The sequence below is a fragment of the Anas acuta genome, chromosome W (genome assembly GCF_963932015.1).
Source record: "Anas acuta chromosome W, bAnaAcu1.1, whole genome shotgun sequence".
Classification (NCBI taxonomy): Eukaryota; Metazoa; Chordata; class Aves; order Anseriformes; family Anatidae; genus Anas; species Anas acuta.
Window position 1 is genome coordinate 10,608,921 of NC_089016.1, and position 23,346 is coordinate 10,632,266.

At 46.3% G+C, this 23,346-nt stretch overlaps 1 long non-coding RNA gene across 1 annotated transcript in view; it reads left to right on the top strand.

Moving 5' to 3' along the window:
* Window positions 1–23,015, top strand: part of LOC137847083 (uncharacterized) — a 90,571-nt gene extending 67,556 nt beyond the window's left edge. Inside the window, exons 2-4 of the long non-coding RNA XR_011090785.1 lie at window positions 8,477–8,518; window positions 16,431–16,494; window positions 22,708–23,015. This is a non-coding gene — a long non-coding RNA (uncharacterized lncRNA). The remainder of the gene's footprint in view (window positions 1–8,476; window positions 8,519–16,430; window positions 16,495–22,707) is intronic.
* Window positions 23,016–23,346: the final 331 nt, after the last annotated feature.

The following is a 23,346-nucleotide window of genomic DNA, read 5'->3' on the forward strand; positions in this document are numbered from 1 at the left end:
CCTGCTGGGCTGGTCCCGCCACTCCGGCCGCCGTTCACCCGAATCCAGGAGTTTTCCCGGGTTTCGGCACCACTACCCACAGTCCCCTTGGCCATTGCTTATGAGGAGACATCTTATACTTGCAATAAATGAGTCCCAAATAGGATTGCAATTAAAGTTTACAATTTCTTAAAGGAATAGAGGCAAGCAAACGGCACTGGGTGCGCCAGGAGTCTCCGCTCCACCAAGATGCACACCTATTACATCAGGTGGCTGTTTTTTATGCTCCTAGGCTAATACATATTCTACACCACTTTTTTGAGAAGTCAGGGTTATTATAATTAGTTTCCCGGCATCCGAACCATCCCATGGACGCATGCGTATCAGTCTCCGGTGGTCCCTCTGGGGGGTCGCTCATACTGAAGGCTCATAGTCTTCCTTCAAGGCTTTGTCCTTCAATTGTTCTTCATCTTCCCCCCTTCTTCTTATTTGGTCATATCTTAGCTGGATATCAGAGACCCGTGCAGCGCCACATGCAGTAGTTAGCAGTTATTTTGAAACCCCTTTGTTCTCTTATCCCAGATATCAGAGACTTGTCCCATGCAAAAGTCAGCAGTTTTTGGAAATTCTTTTGTTCTCTTATCCCCTAGACCCGAGTCTCAGGGTTTACCCTTCAAACGCTCTATTGACACGAACTGCTAGACAATTCTTTTGCAAGATACAACAACTATATACATTAACCACTCTGTTTCACTTAGACGTGTGGTTATCCAACGGTATGTAAGCCAGAAGGTCACATTCATCATACCATGCAGCCCTAACATTGTTCCATATTGACACGAATCAGATGAACATATTTCACATACTCGTGGCATTGGGACAATGTATTCTCCTTTCAACTATGTGAAAATGCTGGATGGTATCATAATGCTGTCCTTCACATGATATTATGGGCATCGTCCTACCCCACAGACTCCAGGAAGTGCCCTGAGTGAGACATGGAGGTGCTGAGGGTGCAGGATCTCCCCTCCCAGTGGCTGGGGTCAGGCCTTGGCCTTCTGCTTCAGCAAAACAAACCAAGACTTTTCTCAGCACAGTGCCTTTGCCTGTCTGTAATCACGGCCTCTAGTTATCTGCCGTAACGGTTCCCATGCGAGGCTTTCATAGAAACAGATTAGAATGGCCAACAGAGTGTAGAGTAGATGTAGAGCCGCTCCTCTGAGGAGCGGCTGAAGGAGCTGGGCTTGTTCAGCCTGGAGAAGAGGAGGCTCAGGGGCGACCTTATCGCTCTCTACAGATACCTTAAAGGAGGCTGTAGCAAGGTGGGGGTTGGCCTGTTCTCCCACGCGCCTGGTGACAGGACGAGGGGGAATGGGCTAAAGTTGCGCCAGGGGAGTTTTAGGTTAGATGTTAGGAAGAACTTCTTTACTGAAAGGGTTGTTAGGCACTGGAACAGGCTGCCCAGGGAGGTGGTGGAGTCACCATCCCTGGAAGTCTTCAAAAGACGTTTAGATGTAGAGCTTCGGGATATGGTTTAGTGGGGACTGTTAGTGTTAGGTTAGAGGTTGGACTCGATGATCTTGAGGTCTCTTCCAACCTAGAAATTCTGTCATTCTGTGATTCTGTGATTCTGTATAGAGCAGTCTAATACTACGGAACAGAGTAGCCAGCAGAGGTGAGACAGGTACTTTGATATAATGAAAGCCATCAGAAAGCTGATTCCACTTAGATGACTGATATGGGGAGGTCAGGAGTAACCTGGCCAGGACAGATGTGAGATTTGGGGGAGGGAAGAGAAGGGAGGAGGAGCTCAGAAGCTTACCTTTGCAGAGGTACGAGGGTTCATGTAATGTTGAGGCTGCTGTGACACTGACTTCAAACAGTCTTGTAGGGCCTATAAACTGTTTTCAACAGTAACAATAATCCCTCAACCTAAACATTACACAAACACCCTGACAGGACTCCAGTACTGTAATGCAGAAATCAAAGTATCACCTGAAGAAAAACTCAACCCATAGCCCCTTTCCCTTACATTTACTCTCTTGCTCACCCAAATCACTGCCCCTAACACTAACATTAAATGGCTCTATTTCATCTTAGACTTCTTGACAGATGTAAACAAAACCCTTAAGCATAATGTGTGCCCATACCCTAAACAGAGACCTGACACCACAAGCAGAACACCAAACGCTCCATCTAAAACTTTGCTTAATCTCTAACCCAGGAAGGTCAAATCTAGTCCCTAGGAGAGTAGAGAGAGGTCAGCTCTACCTCAGGATCTCTTGCCCCAGCAGGAGCAATGTGACTGTGGCAGGGACTGTGAGGTCACTTCTGTCTCTGCACTTGATAGGGCAGCAGCAGGAACGTGTCACAGAAAGGGACTGGGAGGTCACTTCTGTGTGTAGCTGGCAGGTCACCCTTGCCTTCTTCCTGGGATCTGCACTTTTGGGCTGACATCTGGTAGTGGCCCTGCTAGGCCAGCAGAAGGCACCTGCTTGGCATGCTGACTGGGGTGTGAGGAATGTTTTAACAATTCCAATTCGTGTCCATAAATTCGTGTCCATAAATTCGTGTGCATAAAGAATAACTCTGTTTGAATCCTGTCTGCCTCTGGGCCCTGCACTGGCAATTTAGTTCTTGAACCACAGATGCAGTGTGTCCCAGTCTCCCCCTCATTCTAGTCAATTTATCACGTCTTCAGAAAACACTCCTTAAATTTATGAACCTGTTTGCTTTTGTTATTCCGGACTTCTATTTCTAACAGTTACAGCCTTTTTTCCTGTCTTCTTCGAGATTAACTTAACACTGCTATAGATGTGTCTGTGAATGGCTGGGGAAGAATGTTTTAATTACTCGTGAAGCGTCAATAAGAAAGCTGTTTGTGTTTGATGTCTGGGAGTTTTAGAACAACTGATAACAACTAGTGACTGTTATGAGATACTATGTGGATCCTTGGTATCTGGCCAGGGGGGCCAAGAGATTAAGAGGAAGAAAAAAGAAGCTGAAGGACGGTTGGGAGACAAGACCTGTGGAGAGTGTACAGAGAGTGTTCCATAAACTTGGAATAGTGCCGAGTAAGTACAAAGGGTGAGAGGAAGACTACGAGCCTTCAGCATGAAAGACCCCTAGAGACCCCCAGAGGAGACTGACGCGCATGCTCCAGTAGGAGGGACTGGACCCCGGAAGCTAATTATAATAATCTATTTTTTTAGAAGTAGTAATGAATATGTATTAGTCTAGGTGCATAAAAATCAGCTGCTTGATGTAACTGGTGTGCGTCCTGGTGGAGCGGAGACTCCCGGTGCACCCAGCGCTGTTTGCTTACCTCTATTCCTTTATATTCTTTTAATAAATCCTATTTTTTTTATTTAATCCTAATTTGAATCCTGAGCCATTTATAACAATTTGGGGGCTCGTCCGGGATGGCTATAGTTCCTGAATTCTGACTTAATCTAGGAGAGGTGCCCCACCATTTGGTGGCTCCTGTTTGAGTCAGATCGGGACTAATGCCATCCTGAACCTGAATAAAGGTAAGCAAAGAATTTGATTTTTTTGAGCTCCCTTGTTGCCGGCTGTTTTTTGCCCGTAATTCTGCGCGCGAAGATCCGGACGAAGACGACAGAGTCGTTTGGATACCGTTCGGTTGGATTCCGGTGTCCGGGATCAAATCGGATGAAGACGACAGTCGTTTGGATACCGTCTGGTTCGATCCCAGACGAAGACAGCAGAGACGCTGGTGGATACCGTCCGATTGGAGTCTGGACGAAGACGACTGATTCGTAAGATACCGTCCGGTTGGGTAAGGGTACGGTTGCCAGTTTTTGTGTGTGAGAGTGTAACTGAGACTTCTAAAGTCAGCGTGGAGGTCTTTTTGTTTTCTCACTGGTTCTAATCTCCTGTCGGGGGGGCTGGACTGGTGAGAAGAGGGATACGTGGGTGGGTGATAGGTCCTAAACCCCCTGCAAGACACTCTCACTGGGCAACCAAGGGCTGTGGGAATTGCCACTAGTAAAATTCCTGGATGGGTCAGATAAAATCGAAGACCAAGGACCAGAAAGGGAGCAAATTACCAGATATATGACCCAAAAGTCCATTATGAATAATGATTAGAAATTGGAACAATAGGGGCCCCAGAAAATTAAAGAGTAAATTGAAAATGATCCAGTATTATATGATAGAATGACCAAAGGAACCCTTAAGACCCCATGTATTTTGATCCACGGAGGACGGGGTCTGTCAGGCTTTGAACATTAATAGTAGAATACCCATGGATCCAGAAAAGAGCAAGCTGAAACATTGGAATTAGAAATTAGAGAGCAATTGATTAAGAATGAATATGTGCTACTGTGCTGTGCTGCGCTTATACCTCCAGATAACAGGAGCCTCTCGGGTCCTGAGAATCAGATCAAAAACAACCTCATGGTTCAGACTTTAATCAAGGGGTCTAAAATAAGGAGGACTGTTCATAAAGGGACAGGTTATGTATATGTATAGGAATGTTTATGTATATGTAACTTTTTACTAAAGCAATTTGTCACGTTAGGCCTGCACAACTTTGGGGGGACTACCCGCCCCGTGCTGCATGGAACTGAGTAAACATACCTACTTTACAATCCTACTGATTGTGGAGTCAGCTTTCTGTGAGTCATTTTGGTGAGCCAGGCAGGAGACACTCTGCTCGGCTGCGGGATCGGCTGCAGCGTGGACGCCCCTAGGTGCACCCTGAGCGTTTTGCTCGGAGGGGACTCCACTCTCAGCTGCTCACCGCAGGAACAAAGATCTCCTGAAACTGCAGACAAACGGTATGTTTTCGGCTGCTGGAGGGATACTAACTGGAGTGTTAATAATTGTATGTGTTTTTATGTATGTATTTTGTGTTGAAAGTATTTGTGTAAATGTAAGGGTTTGAAACAAAGTGTTACAAGTCACTTCACAAAGAACACAGTCAGAGACAATACTTATTTGGTTGGTTATCATTCTAAATTATATTCCTGTGGTATGAATGAGATGTGCTGGAGGCCTCCGTGTGCGAGTGTGCTGTGTGAGTGAGACGCAGCGTTGCTGCAAAGCGAGTGTAGAGTTCCGATCCGTTGTTCCGTACTCTCCGCAAGGGGAGTGGGCAGAGACAAATGAAGTGCTTGATGGACTGAAAAGAAATGCTGTTTTATCCAAGTTTTGAGTGGTGGTGCCTAATATATGGGCCCGGTGTATCTTGTGTATCTTGTGTATCCTATTTTTGCTCTTAAATGTTTTGACTGTGACAAGAAAAAGGCAGGAGCATGATATGACATGCTTCCTGCAACATATGAGGCCCGCACAGGCCGAGACCTGGACTCACTGAGACCCAGACTCGCAGAGACCTGAGCGGCGCCGAGAGACCGGAGCGGCGCTGGGAGGCCCGAGACACTACGGAGGGACTACCGCTGGACGGAGAGAGCCCTGAGAGATGCTGCAGAGCCACGGACGGCTCTGAGAGACACAGAATAGACCTGACAGAAGCTGCAAAACGCGGGGAAATTGAAGTAATTGCAGAACATCCGAGATCGAGTTGCTACGGGAGACCAGAGGCGTCAGTGGACACCGGTAGCTGACCCTCACCGTGAGGCGAGTTGGCACAGAGCAGAGGGACGGACATCAGGACCCTGCAGCCTGTCTGACATAACCATGGAGGCAGCGGCAGCAGCGGCTGTGCTGCTTCACTCTGGCATTCTTTTTATAAAAGGTTTATCTTGCAATACAAAAAAGACTATTTGTCCCCAGATCGGTGTTATAACTATTACTAATGACGACTTAGCTCTATCGCAGGGCAGGAGTGAAGAGACGCAGATCACACTGCCAAATGACCACCGGCAGGCTCTTTCACAAACCTAAGGTTGCAGCTGGCACTGCCTGCAGCCGTATAGCAGACGTTACACTCTCTTTCCTAACTAGTAATCATATGTCTCATCCATTTGTGGTGAATGGCCAGTGACAAAAAGAAAAGGGGGGAGACAAAGACAGAAACGGTACAAGGAGGGTGCCACTGACACTAACAGCATGGGTAATAGGAGTAGTATAAGTGACACAGGTGACGGTGCGGGGTGCTCTGCCTGCTGCTCGCCTTCGCCTGACTGTGCACTGCTGCCAACGGTGCTAGAGTAAAATGTGAAGACTGCTCAGATGGCAGTGATGAGAGTGCTTGTGTGAAGAAGATGTGTACTGAATCTGACTTTGTGTGCATAGATATCAATAAAGTGTGTAACCAGCAGAGAGACTGCAAGGACTGGGGTGATGAGCCCCTGAAGGAATGCAACATAAATGAATGTGACTGTCCAGCTGGGAAACTGTGGAGATAGTGATGAATGCCAAAACCCTGGTATCTGTAGTCAAATCTGTATCAACCTGAAAGGCTATCAGATGAATCCTGCTACGGGAACCTGAAAAGGGCCATACGGCAAAGCAAATTAGATAACTGTTATTTAACTTGTCAGAAGATAAAAAAGAAAGTGTTTCAACAAGCAGCCACGGGAGGGAAGAATCACTGAACCCTCGGTGTGAGGGACTGTACCTTGTTTTACTGACTACTGAAACAGCTGTGAGAACCGCAGAAAGGGACCCATGCATCCAGAATAAAAGGACCAGTAACTACTGAAACTTGGAGGGTTGAGTCCACTCCTGGGAAACTGAAACTCAAGCTAAGGAAGAACTAATATTCTGGCAACGAGGCTCTGCAGGCTCTGCATGAATTAAGGATGCCAAATAAAGGGGACAAGCCTGAAGGGAGGAAAGGGAGAAGGCAAGACCAGGGCAGGACCCTCCACTGCGGTGTGTATGGTCTACCGAGGGAAGCAACCCCTATGGGTATTGACTGCCGAGTGAGAGGGCCTCGACTGGACTTCTCCCACACTAAGGTCAGGTTGTCCTGAGAAAATAACATAAGACCCTTTTTTTTAACCTATATAAAATTGTGATTCGTTTTCCAGGAGCTGGATCACCCTGACAGGCCGAACGGTAACACAAGCCTGAATCAACCCTGAAGGTGTTTGCCTATTATGATCCAGATACGTGGGCAGAAGACAGATCCTGGGACTATAGGACCCCAGTATATATACTTAATAGAATAATTAGGTTATTAGCTGTAATAGAAATAGTTATAAATGATGAGAACTGCTTTGTATCAAAATTGCCTAGCTTTGGATTATTTACTAGCACAAGAAGGAGAAGTCTGTGGAAAATTTAGCTTTAGTAATTGCTGTTTAAAGATTGATAAAAAGGGTAGTAGCTAATACTCTTCCTAGTAGCTAATAGAATGTTATGTTCTGGTTTAGGATGAGAAGAATGTTAATAATATGCTGATGTTTTAATTGTTTTTAATTGTTACAGAGCAGTGCTTACATCAAGCCAAGGACCAAGCCAAATTCAGCTTCTCACTGTCCTGCCAGCAGGCAGGCTGGGAGGAGGGCCGGACTGCTCGGGGTTAGGTTGGGCATCGGACAGCAGGTGGTGAGCAATTGCATTGTACATCACTTGTTTCATACACATTATTACTAGTAGTACTATTATAATCATTATTGTTATTATTATTATTGTTATTATCTACTTATTTTTATCTCAACTCACAGGCTTCACTTTCCCATTTCTCTCTCCCATCCCAGAGAAGGAGAGGGGGGAGGTGAGCGAGCAAACACAAAACTGGAAGGATATGGAATGGGATTTATTTTCATTTATTTTCATTTATTTTTATTTTCATGGCTGCCTGGTGGACCATGGGTTAAAAGAGTGTTATTTTTATTGTTATGTGGTGTAAAGATGTTATTGTCTATACCTTGTATGATACCTTGTCTTACATTATTAATACACCGGGTGATAAATAGTACATTGGTAATAACTTCGTTAAAAAAGGAAGGGAATATGTCAATTATGATGCTTAAGAATTGGACCCTCCAAGAACAAACTGATGAAATCCAATTATTAATAACAGAAGAGACACGAATTGGGGGTATTAAAAAGAAGATAAGGGATTGTGAGGAATGTTTTAACAATTCCAATTCGTGTCCATAAATTCGTGTCCATAAAGAACAATTCTGTTTGAATCCTGTCTGCCTCTGGGCCCTGCACTGGCAATTTGATTCTTGAACCACAGATGCAGTGTGTCCCAGTCTCCCCCTCATTCTAGTCGATTTATCACGTCTTCAGAAAACACTCCTTAAATTTATGAACCTGTTTGCTTTTGCTATTCCGGACTTCTAGTTCTAACAGTTACAGTTTTTTTCTGTCTTCTTCGAGGTTGATTTAACACTGCTATAGATGTTATATAGATGACTGTGAATAGCTGGGAAAGAATGTTTTAATTGCTCGTGAGTCCTCAAGCTGTTTGGGAGTTTCAGAACAACTGATAATAACCGGTGACTGCTGGTGACTGTTATGGGATCCTTGGTATCTGGCCAGGGGGGGCCAAGAGATTAAAAGGAAGAAAAAAGAAGCTGAAGGACGGTTGGGAGACAAGACCTGCAGAGAGTGTACAGAGAGTGTTCCATAAACTTGGAATAGTGCCAAGTAAGTACAAAGGGTGAGAGGAAGACTACGAGCCTTCAGCATGAAAGACCCCTAGAGACCCCCAGAGGAGACTGATGCGCATGCTCCAGTAGGAGGAACTGGACCCCGGAAGCTAATTATAATAATCTACTTTTTTAGAAGTAGTAATGAATATGTATTAGTCTAGGTGCATAAAAATCAGCTGCTTGATGTAACTGGTGTGCGTCCTGGTGGAGCAGAGACTCCCGGTGCACCCAGCGCTGTTTGCTTACCTCTATTCCTTTATATCCTTTTAATAAATCCCATTTTTTTATTTAATCCTAATTTGAATCCTGAGCCATTTATAACACTCAGCATTGTGACCTCAGCAATAGGACCTCAGCATTGTGACCTCAGCATTGTGACCTCAGCAATAGGACCTCAGCAACAGGACCTCAGCATTGTGACCTCAGCAATAGGACTTCAGCATTGTGACCTCAGCATTGAGACCTCAAAAGTAGGACCTCAGCATTGTGACGTCAGCAATAGGACCTCAGCATTGTGACCTCAGCATTGTGACCTCAGCAATAGGACCTCAGGAATAGGACCTCAGCATTGTGACCTCAGCATGGTGACCTCAGCAATAGGACCTCAGAAACAGGACCTCAGCATTGTGACCTCAGCATTGTGACCTCAGCAATAGGACCTCAGCAATAGGACCTCAGCAATAGAACCTCAGCAATAGGACCTCAGCATTGTGACGTCAGCAATAGGACCTCAGCATTGTGACCTCAGCTTTGTGACCTCAGCAATAGGAACTCAGCATTGTGACCTCAGCATGAGGACCTCAGCAATAGGACCTCAGCATGGTGACCTCAGCATTGTGAACTCAGCAATAAGACCTCAGCATTGTGACCTCAGCATTTTTACCTCAGCATTGTAACCTCAGCATTGTGACCTCAGCAATAGGACCTCAGCAATAGGACCTCAGCAAAAGGACCTCAGCATTGTGACCTCAGCAATATAACCTCAGCATTGTGACCTCAGCATTGTGACCTCAGCAATAGGACCTCAGCATTGTGACCTCAGCTTTGTGACCTCAGCATTGTGACCTCAGCAATAGGACCTCAGCAATAGGACCTCAGCATTGTGACCTCAGCAATAGGACCTCAGCATTGTGACCTCAGCATTGTGACCTCAGCATAGGACCTCAGCATTGTGACCTCAGCAATAGGACCTCAGCAATAGGACCTCAGCATTGTGACCTCAGCAATAGGACCTTAGCATGGTGACCTCAGCATTGTGACCTCTGCAATAGGACCTCAGCATTGCGACCTCAGCATTGTGACCTCAGCATTGTGACCTCAGCAATAGGACCTCAGCATTGCGACCTCAGCATTGTGACCTCAGCATTGTGACCTCAAAAATAGGACCTCAGCATTGTGACCTCAGCATTGTGACCTCAGCATTGCGACCTCAGCATTGTGACCTCAGCATTGAGACCTCAAAAATAGGACCTCAGCATTGTGACCTCAGCAATAGGACCTCAGCATTGCGACCTCAGCATTGTGACCTCAGCATTGTGACCTCAGCAATAGGACCTCAGCATTGCGACCTCAGCATTGTGACCTCAGCATTGAGACCTCAAAAATAGGACCTCAGCATTGTGACGTCAGCAAGAGGACCTCAGCATTGTGACCTCAGCATTGTGACCTCAGCACTGTGACCTCAGAAATAGGACCTCAGCACTGTGACCACAAAAATAGGACCTCAGCAATAGGACCTCAGCAATAGGACCTCAGCATTATGACCTCAGCATTGTGACCTCAGCAATAGGACCTCAGCATTGTGACCTCAGCATTGTGACCTCAGCATTGTGACCTCAGCAATAGGACCTCAGCATTGTGACCTCAGCATTGGGACCTCAGTAATAGGACCTCAGCATGGTGACCTCAGCATTGTGACCTCTGCAATAGGACCTCAGCATTGTGACCTCAGCATTGTGACCTCAGCATTGTGACCTCAGCAATAAGACCTCAGCATTGCGAACTCAGCATTGCGACCTCAGATTTGCGACCTCAGCATTGTGACCTCAGCATTGAGACCTCAAAAATAGGACCTCAGCATTGTGACGTCAGCAATAGGACCTCAGCATTGTGACCTCACCATTGTGACCTGAGAAATAGAATCTCAGGAATAGGACCTCAGCACTGTGACCTCAGCATTGTGACCTCAGCAATAGGACTTCAGCAATACGACCTCAGCAATAGGACCTCAGCATTGTGACCTCAGCATTGTGACCTCAGCATTGGTACCTCAGCAATAGGACCTCAGCAATAGGACCTCAGCATTGTGACCTCAGCAATAGGACCTCAGCAATAGGACCTCAGAATTGTGACCTCAGCAATAGGACCTCAGCAATAGGACCTCAGCAATAGGACCTCAGCATTGTGACCTCAGCATTGTGACCTCAGCAATAGGACCTCAGCATTGTGACCTCAGCTTTGTGACCTCAGAAATAGGACCTCAGCATTGTGACCTCAGAATTGTGACCTCAGCAATAGGACCTCAGCAACAGGACCTCAGCATAGTGACCTCAGCATTGTGACCTCAGCAATAGGACCTCAGCATTGTGACCTCAGCATTGTGACCTCAGCATTGTGACCTCAGCAATAGGACCTCACCATTGTGACCTCAGCATTGGGACCTCAGTAATAGGACCTCAGCATTGTGACCTCAGCATTGTGACCTCAGCAATAGGACCTCAGCATTGTGACCTCAGCATTGTGACCTCAGCAATAGGACCTCAGCATTGTGACCTCAGCATTGTGACCTCAGCATTGTGACCTCAGCATTGTGACCTCAGCAATAGGACCTCAGCATTGCGACCTCAGCACTGTGACCTCAGCATTGTGACCTCAGCAATAAGACCTCAGCATTGCGAACTCAGCATTGCGACCTCAGCATTGCGACCTCAGCATTGAGACCTCAAAAATAGGACCTCAGCATTGTGACGTCAGCAATAGGACCTCAGCATTGTGACCTCACCATTGTGACCTCAGAAATAGAATCTCAGGAATAGGACCTCAGCACTGTGACCTCAGCATTGTGACCTCAGCAATAGGACCTCAGCATTGTGATTTCAGCATTGTGACCTCAGCAATAGGACCTCAGGAATAGGACCTCAGCATTGTGACCTCAGCACTGTGACCTCAGCATTGTGACATCAGCATTGTGACCTCAGCAATAAGACCTCAGAAACAGGACCTCAGCATTGTGACCTCAGCATTGGGACCTCAGCAATAGGACCTCAGCATTGTGACCTCAGCATTGTGACCTCAGCAACAGGACCTAAGCATAGTGACCTCAGCATTGTGACCTCAGCAATAGGACCTCAGCATTGTGACCTCAGAATTGTGACCTCAGCATTGTGACCTCAGCAATAGGACCTCAGCATTGTGACCTCAGCTTTGTGACCTCAGCAATAGAACCTCAGCATTGTGACCTCAGAATTGTGACCTCAGCATTGTGACCTCAGCATTGTGACCTCAGCAATAGGACCTCAGCATTGTGACCTCAGCATTGTGACCTCAGCAAGTGGACCTCAGCAATAGGACCTCAGCAACAGCACCTCAGCATTGTGACCTCAGCAATAGGTCCTCAGCATTGTGACCTCAGCATTGAGACCTCAAAATAGGACCTCAGCATTGTGACGTCAGCAATAGGACCTCAGCATTGTGACCTCAGCATTGTGACCTCAGCAATAGGACCTCAGGAATAGGACCTCAGCATTGTGACCTCAGCACTGTGACCTCAGCATTGTGACCTCAGCATTGTGACCTCAGCAATAGGACCTCAGCATAGTGACCTCAGCATTGTGACCTCAGCAATAGGACCTCAGCATTGTGACCTCAGCATTTTGACCTCAGCATTGTGACCTCAGCAATGGGACCTCAGCATTGTGACCTCAGCTTTGTGACCTCAGCAATAGAACCTCAGCATTGTGACCTCAGAATTGTGACCTCAGCATTGTGACCTCAGCATTGTGACCTCAGCAATAGGACCTCAGCAATAGGACCTCAGCAATAGGACCTCAGCATTGTGACCTCAGCATTGTGACCTCAGCAATAGGACCTCAGCATTGTGATCTCAGCTTTGTGACCTCAGCAATAGGACCTCAGCATTGTGACCTCAGCATTGTGACCTCAGCAATAGGACCTCAGCAATAGGACCTCAGCATTGTGACCTCAGCATTGTGACCTCAGCAATAGGACCTCAGCATTGTGATCTCAGCTTTGTGACCTCAGCAATAGGACCTCAGCATTGTGACCTCAGCATTGTGACCTCAGCAATAGGACCTCAGCAATAAGACCTCAGCATTGTGACCTCAGCATTGTGACCTCAGCAATAGGACCTCAGCAACAGGACCTCAGCATAGTGACCTCAGCATTGTGACCTCAGCAATAGGACCTCAGTATTGTGGCCTCAGCATTGTGACCTCAGCATTGTAACATCAGCAATAGGACCTCAGTATTGTGACCTCAGCATTGTGACCTCAGCATTGTGACCTCAGCATCAGGACCTCAGCAATAGGACCTCAGAAACAGGACCTCAGCATAGTGACCTCAGCATTGTGACCTCAGAAATAGGACCTCAGCATTGTGACCTCAGCATTGTGACCTCAGCATTGTGACCTCAGCAATAGGACCTCAGCAATAGGACCTCAGCATTGTGACCTCAGCAATAGGACCTCAGCATTGTGATCTCAGCATTGTGACCTCAGCATTGTGACCTCAGCATTGTGACCTCAGCAATAGGACCTCAGCATTGTGATCTCAGCTTTGTGACCCCAGCAGTAGGACCTCAGCATTGTGACCTCAGCATTGTGACCTCAGCAATAGGACCTCAGCAATAGGACCTCAGCATTGTGACCTCAGCAATAGGACCTCAGCAAAAGGACCTCAGCATTGTGACCTCAGCATTGTGACCTCAGCATTGTGACGTCAGCATTTTTACCTCAGCATTGTAACCTCAGCATTGTGACCTCAGCAATAGGACCTCAGCAAAAGGACCTCAGCATTGTGACCTCAGCAATAGGACCTCAGCAATAGGACCTCAGCAATAGGACCTCAACATTGTGACCTCAGCATTGTGACCTCAGCAATAGGACCTCGGCATTGTGACCTCAGCAAAAGGACCTTAGCATTGTGACCTCAGCATTGTGACCTCAGCAATAGGACCTCACCAATAGGACCTCAGCATTGTGACCTCAGAAAAAGGACCACAGCATTGTGACCTCAGCATTGTGACCTCAGCATAGGACCTCAGCATTGTGACCTCAGCAATAGGACCTCAGCAATAGGACCTCAGCATTGTGACCTCAGCATTGTGACCTCTGCAATAGGACCTCAGCATTGTGACCTCAGCATTGTGACCTCAGCATTGTGACCTCAGCAATAGGACCTCAGCATTGCGAACTCAGCACTGCGACCTCAGCATTGCGACCTCAGCATTGTGACCTCAGCATTGAGACCTCAAAAATAGGACCTCAGCATTGTGACGTCAGCAATAGGACCTCAGCATTGTGACCTCAGCATTGTGACCTCAGCACTGTGACCTCAGAAATAGGACCTCAGCACTGTGACCACAGCAATAGGACCTCAGCAATAGGACCTCAGAAATAGGACCTCAGCATTGTGACCTCAGCATTGTGACCTCAGCAATAGGACCTCAGCATTATGACCTCAGCATTGTGACCTCAGCAATAGGACCTCAGCATTGTGACCTCAGCATTGTGACCTTAGAATTGTGACCTCAAAAATAGGACCTCAGCATTGTGACCTCAGCATTGTGACCTCAGCAATAGGACCTCAGCAATAGGACCTCAGCATTGTGACCTCAGCATTGTGACCTCAGTAATAGGACCTCAGCATGGTGACCTCAGCATTGTGACCTCTGCAATAGGACCTCAGCATTGTGACCTCAGCATTGTGACCTCAGTAATAGGACCTCAGCATTGCGACCTCAGCATTGTGACCTCAGCATTGTGACCTCAGCAATAAGACCTCAGCATTGCGAACTCAGCATTGCGACCTCAGCATTGCGACCTCAGCATTGTGACCTCAGCATTGTGACCTCAGCAATAGGACCTCAGCAATAGGACCTCAGCAATAGGACCTCAGCATTGTGACCTCAGCATTGTGACCTCAGCAATAGGACCTCAGCATTGTGATCTCAGCTTTGTGACCTCAGCAGTAGGACCTCAGCATTGTGACCCCAGCATTGTGACCTCAGCAATAGGACCTCAGCAATAGGACCTCAGCATTGTGACCTCAGCAATAGGACCTCAGCAACAGGACCTCAGCATAGTGACCTCAGCATTGTGACCTCAGCAATAGGACCTCAGTATTGTGACCTCAGCATTGTGACCTCAGCATTGTGACATCAGCAATAGGACCTCAGCATTGTGACCTCAGCTTTGTGCCCTCAGCAATAGGACCTCAGCATTGTGACCTCAGCATTGTGACCTCAGCATCAGGACCTCAGCAATAGGACCTCAGCAACAGGACATCAGCATTGTGACCTCAGCATTGTGACCTCAGCAAAAGGACCTACCATTGTGACCTCAGCATTGTGACCTCAGCATTGTGAACTCAGCATTAGGACCTCAGCATTGTGACCTCAGCATTGTGACCTCAGCAATAGGACCTCAGCAATAGGACCTCAGCATTGTGAGCTCAGCAATAGGACAAAAGCATTGTGACCTCAGCATTATTACCTCAGCATTGTGACCTCAGCAATAGGACCTCAGCAATAGGACCTCAGCATTGTGACCTCAGCAATACGACCTCAGCACTGTGACCTCAGCATTGTGACCTCAGCATTGTGACCTCAGCATTGTGACCTCAGCAATAGGACCTCAGCAACAGGACCTCAGCATTGTGACCTCAGCATTGTGACCTCAGCAATAGGACCTCAGCATTGTGACCTCAGCAAGAGGACTTCAGCAATAGGCCCTCAGCATTGTGACCTCAGCAATAGGACCTCAGCATTTTCAACTCAGCAATATGACCTCAGCATTGTGACCTCAGCAATAGGACCTCAGCATTGTGACCTCAGCATTGTGACCTCAGCAATAGGACCTCAGCAATAGGACCTCAGCATTGTGACCTCAGCATTGTGACCTCAGTAATAGGACCTCAGCATGGTGACCTCAGCATTGTGACCTCTGCAATAGGACCTCAGCATTGTGACCTCAGCATTGTGACCTCAGCATTGTGACCTCAGCAATAAGACCTCAGCATTGCGAACTCAGCATTGTGACCTCAGCATTGCGACCTCAGCATTGTGACCTCAGCATTGAGACCTCAAAAATAGGGCCTCAGCATTGTGACGTCAGCAATAGGACCTCAGCATTGTGACCTCAGCATTGTGACCTCAGAAATAGAATCTCAGCAATAGGACCTCAGCACTGTGACCTCAGCATTGTGACCTCAGCAATAGGACCTCAAGCGGTCTGCTTGTGGGTATTGATAAGTTACTAGATATTCCTTATGTTTGGGGTTTGTGAGGAATGTGTTAACAATTCGTGTCCATAAAGAACAGTCCTGTCTGCCTCTGGGCCCTGCACTGGCAATTTAATTCTTGAACCGCAGATGCAGTGTGTCCCAGTCTTCCCCTCATCACGTCTTCAGAAAACACTCCCTAAATTTATGAACCTGTTTGCTTTTGTTATTCCGGACTTCTATTTCTAACAGTTACAGCCTTTTTTCCTGTCTTCTTTGAGATTAACTTAACACTGCTATAAATGTGTCTGTGAATGGCTGGGGAAGAATGTTTTAATTACTCGTGAAGTGTCAAATAAGAAAGCTGTTTGATGTCTGGGAGTTTCAGACCAACTGATAACAACTAGTGACTGTTATGGGATACTATGTGGATCTTTGGTATCTGGCTAGGAGGCCGAGAGATTAAGAGGAAGGAAAAAGAAGCTGAAGGACGGCTGGGAGACAAGACCTGCAGAGAGTGTACAGAGAGTGTTCCATAAACTTGGAATAGTGCCGAGTGAGTACAAAGGTGAGAGGAAGACTACGAGCCTTCAGCATGAAAGACCCCTAGAGACCCCCAGAGGAGACTGATGCGCATGCTCCAGTAGGAGGGACTGGACCCCGGAAGCTAATTATAGAATCATAGAATCATAGAATATCCTGAGTTGGAAGGGACCCTTAAGGATCATCAAGTCCAACTCTTGACACCGCACAGGTCTACCCAAAAGTTCAGACCATGTGACTAAGTGCACAGTCCAATCTCTTCTTAAATTCAGACAGGCTCGGTGCAGTGACCACTTCCCTTGGGAGCTTGTTCCAGTGTGCAACCACCCTCTCTGTGAAGAAATTATAATTAATTATAATTAATTATAATTATAATTATAATTATCTTTTTTTTTTTGAAGTAGTAATGAATATATATTAGTCTAGGAGCATAAAAATCAGCTGCTTGATGTAACTGGTGTGCGTCCTGGTGGAGCAGAGACTCCCGGTGCACCCAGCGCTGTTTGCTTACCTCTATTCCTTTATATTCTTTTAATAAATCCTATTTTTCATTTAATCCTAATTTGAATCCTGAGCCATTTATAACAATCTGGGGGCTCGTCCGGGATGGCTATAGTTCCTGAATTCTGATTTAATCTAGGAGAGGCGCCCCACCATTTGGTGGCTCCTGTTTGAGTCAGATCGGGACTAATGCCATCCTGAACCTGAATAAAGGTAAGCAAAGAATTTGATTTTTTTTGAGCTCCCTTGTTGCCGGCTGTTTTTTGCCCGTAATTCTGCGCGCGAAGATCCGGACGAAGACGACAGAGTCGTTTGGATACCGTTCGGTTGGATTCCGGTGTCCGGGATCAAACCGGATGAAGACGACAGTCGTTTGGATACCGTCTGGTTCGATCCCAGACGAAGACAGCAGAGACGCTGGTGGATACCGTCCGATTGGAGTCTGGACGAAGACGACTGATTCGTAAGATACCGTCCGGTTGGGTAAGGGTACGGTTGCCAGTTTTTGTGTGTGAGAGTGTAACTGAGACGTCTAAAGTCAGCGTGGAGGTCTTTTTGTTTTCTCACTGGTTCTAATCTCCTGTCGGGGGGGCTAGACTGGTGAGAAGAGGGATACGTGGGTGGGTGATAGGTCCTAAACCCCCTGCAAGACACTCTCACTGGGCAGCCAAGGGCTGTGGGAATTGCCACTAGTAAAATTCCCGGATGGGTCAGATAAAATCAAAGACCAAGGACCAGAAAGGGAGCAAATTACCAGATATATGACCAAAAAGTCCATTATGAATAATGATTAGAAATTGGAACAATAGGGGCCCCAGAAAATTTTAAAGAGTAAATTAAAAATGATCCAGTATTTTATGATAGAATGACCAAAGGAACCCTTAAGACCCCCTTTATTTTGATCCACGGAGGACGGGGTCTGTCAGGCTTTGAACATTAATAGTAGAATACCCGTGGATCCAGAAAAGAGCAAGCTGAAACATTTGAATTCGAAATTAGAGAGCAATTGATTAAGAATGAATATGTGCTACATTTGTGCCTGTGCTGCACTTATACCACCAGATAACAGGAGCCTCTTGGGCCCAGAGAACCAGATCAAAAACAACCTCATGGTTCAGACTTTAACCAAGGGGTCTAAAATAAGGAGGAGTGTTCACAAAGGGACAGGCTATGCATATGTATAGGAATGTTCATGTATATGTAACTCTTTACTAAAGCAATTTGTCACGTTAGGCCTGCACGACTTTGGGGGGACTACCCGCCCCGTGCTGCACGGAACTGAGTAAACATACCTACTTTACAATCTTACTGATTGTGGAGTCAGCTTTCTGTGAGTCATTTTGGTGAGCCAGGCAGGAGACACTCTGCTCGGCTGCGGGATCGGCTGCAGCGTGGATGCCCCTAGGTGCACCCTGAGCGTTTTGCTCGGAGGGGACTCCACTCTCGGCTGCTCACCGCAGGAGCAGAGATCTCCTGAAACTGCAGACAAATGGTATGTTTTCGGCTGCTGGAGGGATACTAACTGGAGTGTTAATAATTGTGTGTGTTTTTATGCATGTATTTTGTGTTGAAAGTATTTGTGTAAATGTAAGGGTTTGAAACAAAGTGTTACAAGTCACTTCACGAAGAACACAGTCAGACACAATACTTATTTGGTTGGTTATCATTCTAAATTATATTCCTGTGGTATGAATGAGATGTGCTGGAGGCCTCCGTGTGCGAGTGTGCTGTGTGAGTGAGACGCAGCGTTGCTGCAAAGCGAGTGCAGAGTTCCGATCCCTGGTTCCGTACTCTCTGCAAGGGAGTGGGCAGAGACGAACGAAGTGCTTGACAGACTGAAAAGAAGTGCTGTTTTATCCAAGTTTTGAGTGGTGGTGCCTAATATATGGGCCCGGTGTATCTTGTGTATCTTGTGTATCCTATTTTTGCTCTTAAATGTTTTGACTGTGACAAGAAAAAGGCAGGAGCATGATATGACATGCTTCCTGCAACATATGAGGCCCGCACAGGCCGAGACCTGGACTCACTGAGACCCAGACTCACTGAGACCTGAACAGGCCGAGAGACCGGAGCGGCGCTGGGAGGCCCGAGACACTACGGAGGGACTACCGCTGGACGGAGAGAGCCCTGAGAGATGCTGCAGAGCCACGGACGGCTCTGAGAGACACAGAATAGACCTGACAGAAGCTGCAAAATGCGGGGAAATTGAAGTAATTGCAGAACATCCGAGATCGAGCTGCTACGGGAGACCAGAGGCGTCAGTGGACACCAGTAGCTGACCCTCAGCATGTGGCGAGTCCGCACATAGCAGAGGGGTGGACATCAGGACCCTGCAGCCTGTCTGACATAACCATGGAGGCAGTGGCAGCAGCGGCTGTGCTGCTTCACTCTAGCATTCTTTTTATAAAAGGTTTATCTTGCAATGTAAAAAAGACTATTAGTCCCCAGATCGGTGTTATAACTATTACTAATGATGACTTAGCTCTATTGCAGGGCAGGAGTGCAGAGACGCAGATCACACTGCCAAACGACCACCGGCAGGCTCGTTCACAAACCTAAGGTTGCAGCCGGCACTGCCTGCAGCCGTATAGCAGACGTTACACTCTCTTTCCTAACTAGTAATCATGTGTCTTATCCATTTGTGTTGAATGGCCAGTGACAAAAAGAAAAGGGGGAGACAAAGACAGAAACGGTACAAGGAGGATGCCACTGACACTAACAGCATGGGTAATAGGAGTAGTATAAGTGACACAGGTGACGGTGCAGGGTGCTCTGCCTGCTGCTCGCCTTCGCCTGACTGTGCACTGCTGCCAACGGTGCTAGAGTAAAATGTGAAGACTGCTCAGATGGCAGTGATGAGAGTGCTTGTGTGAAGAAGATGTGTACTGAATCTGACTTTGTGCGCATAGATATCAATAAAGTGTGTAACCAGCAGAGAGACTGCAAGGACTGGGGTGATGAGCCCCTGAAGGAATGCAACATAAATGAATGTGACTGTCCAGCTGGGTTTGACTTTGTAGAAAAGAGAAACTGTGGAATTGATGAATGTCAAAACCCTGGTATCTGTAGTCAAATCTGTATCAATCTGAAAGGTGGCTACAAATGTGAACGTAGCCGTGGCTATCAGATGAATCCTGCTACAGGAACTGGGAAAGGGCCATACCGGTACAAAAACACAAATAACACCTGTGATTACAATGACGCTGCTAAGCAGGGTTTAGGAGTTTATAGCATGGAGACAAGGGGTAACAACTACAGTGTTTGGAACAATTGTACAGCTTTGGCCTTGCCTCCTGATGTGCTTCTGATTTGTGGGGATGGGGCCTGGCATGGTATCCCTGCAAATGCTATCAGATGTCCATGTTACTTAGATAAACTCATGGTATTTGCTCCTAGCTTGTTACAGTTGCGTGAGATCACCAGACATAAATGGGCATTGCTTGCACCGGATAGCAATGATAATGTTGAATTGTGTGGGGTTGCAGCTAGAGCAGCATTGGCAATTTTAGTGCTTGGAGTGGCATCTGCGGCTGCACGTAACAACTTAGAAAAATTGGTATGCTGGGCCAAGAAGCAAGCCTATGCCATGACAGAGATACTTGAGGAGATGTTACCAGATCAAAATAGTCTGCGACATGCGCTCTTACAGGATCAAGCTGCTATTGACTTTTTGCTTTTGGCTCAAGGGCATGGGTGTGAGGGACTGTACCTTGTTTTACTGACTACTGAAACAGCTGTGAGAACCGCAGAAAGGGACCCATGCATCCAGAATAAAAGGACCAGTAACTACTGAAACTTGGAGGGTTGAGTCCACTCCTGGGAAACTGAAACTCATGCTAAGGAAGAACTAATATTCTGGCAACGAGGCTCTGCATGAATTAAGGATGCCAAATAAAGGGGACAAGCCTGAAGGGAGGAAAGGGAGAAGGCAAGACCAGGGCAGGACCCTCCACTGCGGTGTGTATGGTCTACCGAGGGAGGCAACCCCTCTGGGTATTGGCTGCCGAGTGAGAGGGCCTCGACTGGACTTCTCCCACACTAAGGTCAGGTTGTCCTGAGAAAATACCATAAGAACCTTTTTTTTAACCTATATAAAATTGTGATTCGTTTTCCAGGAGCTGGATCACCCTGACAGGCCGAACGGTAACACAAGCCTGAATCAACCCTGAAGGTGTTTGCCTATTATGATCCAGATAGACAGATCCAGAAGACAGATCGTGGGACTATAGGACCCCAGTATATATACTTAATAGAATAATTAGGTTATTAGCTGTAATAGAAATAGTTATAAAGATGAGAACTGCTTTGTATCAAAATTGCCTAGCTTTGGATTATTTACTAGCACAAGAAGGAGAAGTCTGTGGAAAATTTAGCTTTAGTAATTGCTGTTTAAAGATTGATAAAAAGGGTAGTAGCTAATACTCTTCCTAGTAGCTAATAGAATGTTATGTTCTGGTTTAGGATGAGAAGAATGTTAATAATATGCTGATGTTTTAATTGTTTTTAATTGTTACAGAGCAGTGCTTACATCAAGCCAAGGACCAAGCCAAATTCAGCTTCTCACTGTCCTGCTAGCAGGCAGGCTGGGAGGAGGGCCGGACTGCTCGGGGTTAGGTTGGGCATCGGACAGCAGGTGGTGAGCAATTGCATTGTGCATCACTTGTTTCGTACACATTATTACTAGTAGTACTATTATAATCATTATTGTTATTATTATTATTGTTATTATCTTCTTGTTTTTATCTCAACTCACAGGCTTCACTTTCCCATTTCTCTCTCCCATCCCAGAGAAGGAGAGGGGGGAGGTGAGCGAGCAAACACAAACCTGAAAGGATATGGAATGGGATTTATTTTCATTTATTTTCATTTATTTTTATTTTCATGGCTGCCTGGTGGACCATGGGTTAAAAGAGTGTTATTTTTATTGTTATGTGGTGTAATGACGTTATTATTTGTATGATACCTTGTCTTACATTATTAGTACACCAGGTGATAAATAGTACATTGGTAATAACTTCATTAAAAAAAAAAAAAAGGGAATATGTCAATTATGATGCTTAAGAATTGGACCCTTCAAGAACAAACTGATGAAATCCAATTATTATTAACAGAAGAGACACGAATTGGGGATATTAAAAAGAAGAAAAGGGATTGTGAGGAATGTTTTAACAATTCCAATTCGTGTCCATAAATTCGTGTCCATAAATTCGTGTGCATAAAGAATAATTCTGTTTGAATCCTGTCTGCCTCTGTTTGAATCCTGTCTGCCTCTGGGCCCTGCACTGGCAATTTAGTTCTTGAACCACAGGTGCAGTGTGTCCCAGTCTCCCCATCATTCCAGTCAGTTTATCATGTCTTCAGAAAACACTCCTTAAATTTATGAACCTGTTTGCTTTTGTTATTCCTGACTTCTAGTTCTAACAGTTACAGTTTTTCTTTTCTGTCTTCTTCGAGATTGATTTAACACTGCTATAGATGTTATGTAGATGACTGTGAATAGCTGGGAAAGAATGTTTTAATTGCTCGTGAGTCGCCAACCTGTTTGGGAGTTTCAGAACAACTGATAATAACCGGTGACTGCTGGTGACTGTTATGAGATCCTTGGTATCTGGCCAGGGGGGGCCAAGAGATTAAAAGGAAGAAAAAAGAAGCTGAAGGACGGTTGGGAGACAAGACCTGCAGAGAGTGTACAGAGAGTGTTCCATAAACTTGGAATAGTGCCAAGTAAGTACAAAGGGTGAGAGGAAGACTACGAGCCTTCAGCATGAAAGACCCCTAGAGACCCCCAGAGGAGACTGATGCGCATGCTCCAGTAGGAGGAACTGGACCCCGGAAGCTAATTATAATAATCTACTTTTTTAGAAGTAGTAATGAATATGTATTAGTCTAGGTGCATAAAAATCAGCTGCTTGATGTAACTGGTGTGCGTCCTGGTGGAGCAGAGACTCCCGGTGCACCCAGCGCTGTTTGCTTACCTCAATTCCATTATATTCTTTTAATAAATCCTATTTTTTTATTTAATCCTAATTTGAATCCTGAGCCATTTATAACACTCAGCATTGTGACCTCAGCAATAGGACCTCAGCAACAGGACCTCAGCATTGTGACCTCAGCAATAGGACTTCAGCATTGTGACCTCAGCATTGAGACCTCAAAAGTAGGACCTCAGCATTGTGACGTCAGCAATAGGACCTCAGCATTGTGACCTCAGCAATAGGACCTCAGGAATAGGACCTCAGCATTGTGACCTCAGCATGGTGACCTCAGCAATAGGACCTCAGAAACAGGACCTCAGCATTGTGACCTCAGCATTGTGACCTCAGCA